Here is an 11,436-nt window from a genome sequence, read left to right as displayed (position 1 = left end):
GGCCTTGCTCTTCCACCAGCTCAGAGGATCTGCAGATCTTTCAGAACGAATGTGTGTGCGCTTGAGCATTTAGGCCTATATTATATTATTTCTTTTTTCGTTCTTTGAATTAGTTAATTATATTCATTTAAATCTTTTGATTATTCAAATCTTAATTTAAAATATATATATAAATAGATTCGGCTCTTCTAATATGCGAGCCGGCTCCCAACGTTCACCTTAAAGACCCGACTCTTAAAGCCGACTCGTTCGCGAACGACCCATCACTACAGTGCATACAGTGCAACATGAAATAGATGCATAATACACGGTATCAAGGACGACTTCAAATACCGACATCAATGTGAAAGTAACCAGAGCGTAAAACAGCTGACTGCGAATGCAAACTATGTCAGATAAATCCTACACATGCATTGAAATAAAAGGCATACATCAAAAATCATTTAGTTTGGCCTACAATCGACAAGGACGCATAAAGACAAACAAACTCGACAAAGGAATGAAGAAGAATGTACACATTAAGGCGGCGCCCATGATTCAGCACGGCTCCTTACAGGTGACGATAGGCATCAGGGAGCTCCGTGGGGTGTGGATGAATGGACAGCCTCTGTCTCGTAGCCAGCTAGAATTAAGCTATTCAGTTTGTGGGCAGTTAGACATTTTGTGGGCACAGTTGAGATAGCCTACAATGTTTATATGAAAACCACAACTGGCACGCAGATCTTTAGAAATTGTAGGAACGATTTTAAATTGTTGCTCATATGAAAAAGGTTGCAGACCCCGTGCTACAGGCTATATGAAGTCGCATACAGTGTACCATGACAGTGTCATTGTCTCGTGCTATTCCCACCAAAATGGTTGCTCTGCATTCAGAGATGTTCCTTATCATGTGTGCGCCCAGCTCATTTTTGTATTTGCCCGTCTGCATTATTCGCCAGGTAAGGGAAACATTCTGCGTATATTGAAGCATTGCATCAACAAGGTGTTTATGAGAATATTGAAACATTGTATGAACGAACTGAAAAATAACGACTGCGCTGAAGACATCTATATCAGTCCACTAATACAGGACTAGTAAAGGCCCGGTGCACTACTTTTGTGAAAACATTTCAACTAAATGTATTTGAGTGTTTACCAGCATTTGTAACTTGAATCTGATAATTATCTGTACAAAACAGTTAATCTGATAATACTTATGGAAAATAAAAATACTTGCTTGAAATATCCCCGGCATTGATTGATTTAATTCATACTAATAATCCCTATAAATACTTGTCTAGTGGAGTATTTGCATATGATCTAATTCATATGAATGTACCCTAGTAAAATGTCATTCAGAATAACATTAAGTGTTTTAAAATAATAATAATTTTATGCCCATTTTTCGTGATCACAAGGTTATACAGATGAAATCGGAAGTTTACATACACTTAGGTTGGGGTCATTAAAACTCGTTTTTCACCACTCCACAAATTTGTTGTTAACAAACTATAGTTTTGGCAAGTTGGTTGGGACATCTATTTTGTGCATGACACAAGTAATTTTTTGAACAATTGTTTACAGACAGATTATTTCACTTATAATTCACTGTATCACAATTCCAGTGGGTCAGAAGTTTACATACACTAAGTTGACTGTGCCTTTAAACAGCTTGGAAAATTCCAGAAAATGATGTCATGGCTTTAGAAGCTTCTGATAGGCTAATTGACATCATTTGAGTCAATTGGAGGTGTACCTGTGGATGTATTTCACGGCCTACCTGCAAACTCAGTGGCTCTTTGCTTGACATCATGGGAAAATCAAAAGAAATCAGCTAAGACCTCAGAAAGAAAATTGTAGACCTCCACAAGTCTGGTTCATCATTGGGAGCAATTTCCAAACGCCTGAAGGTACCACGTTCATCTGTACAAACAATAGTACGCAACTATAAACACCATGGGACCATGCAGCTGTCATACCGCTCAGGAAGGAGACACATTCTGTCTCCTAGAGATGTACGTACTTTGGTGCGAAAAGTGCAAATCAATCCCAGAACAACAGCAAAGGACCTTGTGAAGATGCTGGAGTAAACAGGTACAAAAGTATCTATGTCCACAGTAAAACAAGTCCTATATCGACATAACCTGAAAGGCCACTCAGCAAGGAAGAAGCCACTGCTCCAAAACCGCCAGACTACGGTTTGCAACTGCACATGGGGACAAAGATCGTACTTTTTGGAAAAATGTCCTCTGGTCTGATGAAACAAAAATAGAACTCTTTGGCTATAATGACCATTGTTATGTTTGGAGGAAAAAGGGGGAGGCTTGCAAGCCGAAGAACACCATCCTAACCGTGAAGCACGGGGGTGGCAGCATCATGTTGTGGGGGTGCTTTGCTGCAGCAGGGACTGGTGCACTTCACAAAATAGATGGCATCATGATGGAGGAAAATGATGTGAATATATTGAAGCAACATCTCAAGACATCAGTCAGGAAGTTAAAGCTTGGTCGCAAATTTGTCTTCCAAATGGACAATGACCCCAAGCATATTTCCAAAGTTGTGGCAAAATGGACAACAAAGTCAAGGTATTGGAGTGGCCATCACAAAGCCCTGACCTCAATCCCATAGAAAATGTGTGGGCAGAACTGAAAAAGCGTGTGCGAGCAAGGAGGCCTATAAACCTGACTCAGAAACACCAGCTCTGTCAGGAGGAATGGGCCAAAATTCACCCAACTTATTGTGGGAAGCTTGTGGAAGGCTACCCGAAACGTTTGACCCAAGTTAAACAATTTAAAGGCAATGCTACCAAATACTAATTGAGTGTATGTAAACTTCAGACCCAATGGGAATGTGATGAAAGAAATAAGCAAAAATAAATAATTCTCTCTACTATTATTCTGACATTTCACATTCTTAAAATAATGTGGTGATCCTAACTGACCTAAAACAGGGAATTTGTACTAGGATTAAATGTCAGTAATTGGGAAAAACTGAGTTCAAATGTATTTGGCTAAGGTGTATGTAAACTTCCAACTTCAACTGTACAGAATGACACAAATATTAATTTTCACAAAGTCTGCTGCCTCTGTTTGTATGATGGCAATTTGCATATACTCCAGAATGTTATGAAGAGTGATCAGATGAATTGAAATTAATTGCAAAGTCCCTCTTTGCCATGCAAATGAACTGAATCTCCAAAAAACATTTAAACTGCATTTCAGCCCTGCCACAAAAGGACCAGCTGACATCATGTCAGTGATTCTCTCGTTTACACAGGTATGAGTGTTGACGAGGACAAGGCTGGAGATCACTCTGTCATGCTGATTGAGTTCGAATAACAGACTTCAAACGGAGGGTGTTGCTTGTAATCATTGTTCTTCCTCTGTCAAGCATGCTTACCTGCAAGGAAACACATGCCGTCATCATTGCTTTGCACAAAAATCTCTTCACAGGCAAGGATATTGCTGCCAGTAAGATTGCACCTAAATCAACCATTTATCGGATCCAAGAACTTCAAGGAGAGCGGTTCAATTGTTGTGAAGAAGGCTTCAGGGCGCCCAAGAAAGTCCAGCAAGTGCCAGGACCGTCTCCTAAAGTTGATTCAGCTGCGGGATCGGGGCACCACCAGTACAGAGCTTGCTCAGGAATGGCAGCAGGCAGGTGTGAGTGCATCTGCACGCACAGTGAGGCGAAGACTTTTGGAGGATGTCCTGGTGTCAAGAAGGGCAGCAAAGAAGCCACTTCCTCCAGGAAAAAGATCAGGGACAGACTGATATTCTGCAAAAGGTACAGGGATTGGACTGCTGAGGACTGGGGTAAAGTCATTTTCTCTGATGAATCCCCTTTCCGATTGTTTGGGGCATCCGGAAAAAAGCTTGTCCGGAGAAGACAAGGTGAACGCTACCATCAGTCCTGTGTCATGCCAACAGTAAAGCATCCTGAGACCATTCATGTGTATGGTTGCTTCCTAGACAAGGGAGTGGGCTCACTCACAATTTTGCCTAAGAACACAGCCATTAATAAAGAATGGTACCAACACATCCTCCGAGAGCAACTACTCCCAACCATCCAGGAACAGTTTGGTGACGAACAATGCCTTTTCCAGCATGATGAAGCACCTTGCCATAAGGCAAAAGTGATAACTAAGTGGCTCGGGGAACAAAACATTGATGTTTTGGGTCCATGGCCAGGAAACTACCCAGACCTTAATCCCATTGAGAACTTGTGATCAATCCTCAAGAGGCGGGTGGACAAACAAAAACCCACAAATTCTGACAAACTCCAAGCATTGATTATGCAAGAACGGGGTGCCATCAGTCAGGATGTGGCCCAGAAGTTAATTGACAACATGCCAGGGTGGATTGCAGAGGTCTTGAAAAAGAAGGGTCAACACCGCAAATATTGACTCTTTGCATCAACTTCATGTAATTGTCAATAAAAGCCTTTGACACTTATGAAATGCTTGTAATTATACTTCAGTATTCCATAGTAACATCTGACAAAAATATCTAAAGACACTGAAGCAGCAAACTTTGTGGAAATGTATATTTGTGTCATTCTCAAAACTTCTGGCCACGACTGTATATCCATGCTTAGACTGGCATAAATATAACTACCCAGAAAAAAAGTAAATTTTAATTTGAATACCACATATTTGATGTGTCACGGGTACAACTCAAAATATGTTGAAGGTTTTTTACAAAAACTTCCTGCCTTACACTGAAAAAAATGCAAACATCTATGAAAATATCTTTCATTTTATTCTTTGAGATTTGTTTTTGTCTCTCCGAGTCAACAAAAAAGTAAGGTATTTTAATATAAAATACTGGTGTTATATTGTATGACAATATTTTGTTACCCTGAATGACATCACTACAGCCCATAAATATTGATTAATTCTGATTCCTTCTGTAACGCGGGTCGTCTAATGGGACCAAGACGCGGCGTGTGAAGTGCTCATATTCACTTTATTTTAACTCTAAGGCAACAAAACAACAAAACGACCGTAAACAGTCCCGTCAGGTACAACATACACAAAACAGGAAACAACCACCCACAAAACACAGGAAAAAAACATCCCTACTAAATAGGACCTTCAATTAGAGGCAACGAGGAACAGCTGCCTCCAATTGAAGGTCAACCCAAGAAACTTAAACATAGAAATAGACACACTAGAATAAACATAGAAATATACTAACATAGAACATAAACAAAAAAAAACGAAACACATAAAACAAACACCCCCTGCCACGCCCTGACCAAACTATAATAACAAATAACCCCCTTTACTGGTCAGGACGTGACACTGTCAGCAATAACAATCCTATGAACTATTATTAGTAGCAGCAATAGTATTTTTCTTTTAGCTGTTTTTTAAGTTATAAAACAAAAACTAAAAAACTGGATAAGATGTTTAAAATGTGCAGGCTGGCTGAACTTAGATCGCTTCCATACTAGAGAAAGAGAGAGAAGTGACCCATACGCCACACACATAAATAACATAGGTTTTACTATGCAACATAGTTTAACTGACACATGAGGTACAATTTAATTCATGTAGGATTAATGTTGTACTTGTACAAGTTGTTCAGGGGGCTGCTCAAAAGAGTTTCCTTCAGTGGATACTGAAGTTAAGTTCATCACCACATTCATTTGTTAGATTTTTTCACGGCGCCTCCTCTGATTTAACTAATATAATCCATCAGTTATACTACAGTGAAATAAAACACTAACTACAGTGTAATCGTGCAACTTAATGTTAAGTGTTAGCCACTCAGCTTTATATCCTATGATATTCTCTTCTGTTGCTGACAGTAGCATGAAACCATGAAAAAACACACCTTGCTTTTCTTCTGGCTAGTCTTTCCTCCCTAGCAACTGGATCTGCGTTAATCATTTGTCTGTGTCGTGCAGCCCTATCCTCATTAGACAACAGCATCTACAGTATAAGATAATGTGCCTTGAAATACCTTAAAATGACATAAAATAGTTTAAAATTATAATATTCAGTATTCATACAACAAGTAAATATGAATTGCATGATTAAATGTTGTAAACTTGTGAAAACATGGGATAACAAAGCTACTGTCATTCAGCATAACGGGTGACATTGTGGTATAACATGAAACTTGTTGTGCTGAAGGACAAAAGCGTGATACTGAAGGACATATTTCATTCATAAACATATTTAACAGGCAGTTTCTTGGCCACCTATATAAAGTAATGACCTTGACCTATAAAAGATTATCCTTACTTTTCATATTTAATATAGCTTTCTATAAAATAATAACATTAAAAGTATGTTTTCTGTGTTGTACTGAAGGATATGCGTTTTTGTTACAAAGGTTACTAGAGGAGGAAAATGTGAAATCAAATATTTCAGAGAGATTTACTCACATCACATTGATAGAGGGTTTTCAATGGGTCTTTTTTGTGACGCCACACACTGTCACATGATTACCATCATGTAATATGCTTTAAAATGGCTTTTTACCTTTGTTATACTGAATGACATTGATGAAGTGCAAAAGTCCAGATAAAAGTTTTTAAATATTTTTTAGATACTGTATGTCACCCATTATTCTATATATTGTTGCAAACACTAACACAATTATGCCATGGGTGTTCATTTATATTTTTAGTATGAATTTCTACATTTTAAAAACATTTTGGCATTAGAATTTTATCCCGGACAGTTACACTGAAGGACATTTTGACACTTTAGAGCTCAATAACTTCCTTAATTTAATAGTTTGCAACACAAATATCTCTGGGTCAAAAGAAGGGTAAGAGTTGAGTGATTTAATATTACATTTATACATATTTATCTTTTTATGTTAAATGAATGACCTTCGGACACCAAATTTACACGTCTCGTCTTTGATATACTATCTTGATTAAGAAAGCTAAATCAAGCTACTTTTTAAGCTCTATCTCTGATTGCTGGTGATCCTTCTAAGTTTGGGAAAACAGTAAATGCACTGAAGTGCAAAAATGTCTCTTCTTCCCTGCCTAAGCGAGTTCTGTCTGACTCTGGCATAATAACTGATTAGAAGGGGATAAGTGAAGCTTTTATTCATAATTTTATCTCGGCAGACTTTGAGCGAAACGGTGGTTTAATTCCCTCTGCCAGACTCTAGCTGACACAACGGTTACCGTTCAACTTATGGTGTCACACCCTGATCTGTTTCACCTGTCCTTGTTATTGTCTCCACCCCCTCCAGGTGTTGCTTGTTTTCCCCAGTGTATTTATCCCTGTGTTTCCTATCTCTCTGTGCCAGTTTGTCTTGTATGGCCAAGTCAACCAGTGGGTTTTCCCCGTTTGCCTGCTTTTGCCATTTCTCCTTTTTCCAGTCCTCCTGGTTTTGACCCTTGCCTGTTTCTGGACTCTGTTCTCGCCTGCCTGACCATTCTGCCTGCCTTGATCTCGAGCCTGCCTGCCACTCTGTACCTCCTGGACTCTGATCTTGTTTTGACCTTTAGCCTGTCCACGACCATTCTCTTGCCTACTCCTTTTTGGATTATTAAACATCTAAGACTTCAACCATCTGCCTCCTGTGTCTGCATCTGGGTCTCACCTTGAGTTATCTGGTGAATCTTTGTTTTCATTTCAGCAATTTACTATCTGATGTGCTAGATGCCTTAAGATTGATGTTAAAAAATAAATAAATAAATAAATCCACTGGGGCTGATATGCTTGATCCATTTTTGCTGCAGCTCTCTGCCTCCCGATTTGCTGAATCATTAACTCATTTTTACCTGACGATCATATTTGGTACTATCCCCAAGGTTTGGAAGGCGGCCCATGTAACCCCCCTTCAAAGGTGCTGACCCTTGTGAGCTAAATAATTATTGCCCTATTTCTAAACCCTCTTGCCTAGCTAAAATATTAGATTCCTTGATTTAATTCTCAGCTTTGCTCTATATCTTTGAAATGTATTCTAAATGCACATCAGTTGGGTTTTAGACCAGGTCATAGCACTGTCTTTGCTGCATCCATAGTTATAAATGCGGTTCATTGTATGGATAAAAGGTAACATTGTGCTGCCCTCTTCATTGACCTGTCAAAGGCTTTCGATACTGTTGATCATTCACCGCTAATTTAGAGGCTTCCCTCAATTGGCCTAGACCAAGCTGCATGTAACTGGTTTAAAAATTACTTGACAGAACTATGTATATCTGCAGATGGTGTTAAATCAGGTTTCCGGGATATTATGAGAGGTGTGCCGCAGGGGTTTTGAGTCCTGTACTTTTTACATTAACAATATCGACTTGTCTGTAAAATTGAAACCTGCACTTGTATACCGATGAAACTATTGTATGCTATTGCCTCCACGGTTGACCAGGCTTCAACTAGTCTTTCATTGCTTTACAGAAAAACTTGACTTGAAATTAGTATTGAATGCAGGTTTATTTTATTTAACTAGGCAAGTCAGTTAAGAACAAATTCTTATTTACAATGATGGCCAAACCCTAACCCGGCCGCCCTTATGACTCCCATCACGGCCAGTTGTGATACAGCCTGGAATTGAACCATGGTTTGTAGTGATGCCTTTAGCGCTGACATGCAGTGCCTTAGACTGCTGCGCCACTCAGGAGCCCCTTGTAAACTAAGTATATGTTATCGAGAGCGCATAAAGTCTGATTTAAGCATATGTACTTTGGATGGTATCCATATTGATCATGTCCCTGCTTACAAATATCTGGATAGATGAAAAGCTGTCTTTTAAAAAGCCTATTGGGTTAGTTAAGAAGCAGAGAATAAAAATGTGATTCTTTGATAGAAATAGGTCCTGCCTCGGTAAATAGTAAACATTATTCAGTCAACGTTCCTATTGGTCCTAGACTATGGCAACATCTATATGAACGCAGCTGCTACTTCATTAAAGCAGTTAGATGCACTTTATTACAGGTGACAGTTTTAGCACTCATTACTGCATTCTCGACCAGAAAGTTGGTTGGCCCTCATGTAGGTTGATACTTTTACAAAAAGTTCCACTGTACCTAACATTACTAAACTTTAGACATACGAGTTACCATACCCTTTGCTCTCTAACTTAGGTAAATCAGCTTTTTTGCACCTTATTAGTGGAACAATCTTCAAAATGTACTGAAATGTAATGTTTTGGATCCTCTAGGGCAATTTGGAATGCTTATTGAGGACCTTTTTACTGATGAGTCATTTTTTTTACTTTCTGCTTGCATTTAATATTTTCTGTAATTCAGGGCTCATCTTCAGCCAGCAACGTAAATCCACTTGTCTTCTCAATGGGGGTACTGCTTGGGTCCTGAAATTAGGTATTCAACACAAACCACATACCATTAACTGCTCAGTAACACTACAGATTGAATACGATTACGAATCTGTGCATGTGAATCTGTGCATGTTTCTTGTATCCAAAATGGCTTACCACAAAATTATATGAATTCAACTAAAGATTGTAGCTAATTGAGGTTAAACAGAAATGATGCATGTATTGCATGCTTATTGACGAATTACAACCAAAGCGAGAGGTTTAAAAAATATTTAGTTGCTAACGTTGCGGTCATAAATCCCTTTCATAATCATGATCCAACAGTTAGATGGTATATGTCATGAAATGGTTGTAATTAGCCCACACAAGTGCAATTATTGAATGCAATATGCTGAGATGTACATAGCTTTATGTTTTGAGATAATATGAATCAGCCACGAGGCACAAGAAGAATATAGATGATTAACCATTAACGTGTTCTAGCTAGCTCAATGCGATGGCCAAAAATCAGCTGCATTTGGCAGTCAAACCTATGATGGAGAAATGTGCATTATTGTAACAACTGTTTTTTGATAACATATTTTGTCTGCGCATTTGTTGGATCATATGTGACAGATGGTTTGCTATCTCATTTGACAATGTGTTACTAGCTAACGTAAACTATGCTAGCTAACTTGTAAGGTTTTATTTCTTATTTATTTATTGCTAACTTTAGCTAGTAAGTAGCTAGCTAACATAAGAGAGCTTGTGCTAGCTAGATAACTTTCTAAGCTAGGCTAACATTAGCTAATTTAGGTTTGTCTGCCCATGTGTATTACAGGAAGCTAGCTAGTAGTGTATCCACAACTCCAAACTGGTGGGGTGTGGTCATGTGTCAGCCGTTGATTACTAAGTGACGTTAGCTAATAGCTAGCTAATGGATGATGTTTTAATTTCTTTTCTCTCGTTTGCGCGCGGTGCTCGCTCTGACAGAAGACCAATGTGATGGTCTGAGTTTTTCAAACCCAGCTTTTCTTTCTTTTCTATGTCTACATTTGACTCTTTGGTATAGATCTAGCTAGCAAGCTTATAAAACCAACGATGTAGCGAAATTATGAATGCTTGTTATGTGAGGTCCATGTAGCTGAGTCTTTGGCATGGAAGGATACGGAAATAATTAATACATTTAGTGACACACACTTTGTAGCTACTTGTCGTAGTTGCAGGGTTAATCTACTACTGTAAATCGCTCTGGATAAGAGCGTCTGCTAAATGACTAAAATGTAAATGTAAAATGTAATGTCTTGATAACATGTGTTAACGTGATCTAGCTAGCTAACCTTGTGCTGGCTAGCTAAAGAAGTAGCTATGAAAATTGCTTCGCTGGTAGAAAGCTAACGTTACGTACATCGTAAAAAAGGGTTTTGTTCTTTCTGGATTCCATTAGAATGACAATTGCACAGAAACTGACAGGGAAAGAACTCTTACAATTCCAACTATTGAATCCTGCAAGATACTGCTCTTAATTATATAACTAACTTTTTTGCCAAGGTGGATATGCTGAAAACAATTTTGCCCGCTCTACAGATGTTTATATCATCATTTTGTGAGGGAAAAAAATTAAGATAAAATATATATATTTTTTATAAATATATGTTTTTAATTCAGATTTTTCAGGTGCTGCAGCACCCCTACTTCCCGCGGAATCGCGGATATGCTTTTGGAACCTCTAACCCTGGCAATTTCACTATGCTAGAAATGCAAGAGTTTGGGACTATAAGGTTCTATCTGCAAAAATCGGATTCTGAGATAATTGGCTTTAAGTTTCCGAACCCTCATTGGTTTGAATGGTGTCAGTAATTTTTATATTGTATTCTTTTGAATTTAAGAACATGAATTGGGGTATTTAGAGTACTAAATCGATAGAGAACATTGAACAGAACAAGCCTGTCAATAACTACATTTTGACAAAAATGCAGATAGAACCTTATTGTCACGTCCTGACCAGCAGATGGAGCTATTGTATTAGTTTTGTGGTCAGGACGTGGCAGTTTTGTGTGTGTGAATGTTTGTTGGTGATTGGGACTTCCAATTGAAGGCAGGTGTGTTGAGTTGCCTTTGATTGGAAGTCCTATATAGGTGTGTGTGTTTTTCTTTGGGGTTGTGGGTAGTTGTTTTTGCACTGTGTTTGTAGAGCCTGTAAAACTGTTGCTGTTGTCATCTT

This window comes from Salmo salar, chromosome 27, assembly GCF_965601325.2.
Source record: "Salmo salar chromosome 27, fSalSal1, whole genome shotgun sequence".
NCBI classification, from domain to species: Eukaryota; Metazoa; Chordata; class Actinopteri; order Salmoniformes; family Salmonidae; genus Salmo; species Salmo salar.
Note: the sequence above shows the minus strand (reverse complement) of the source record.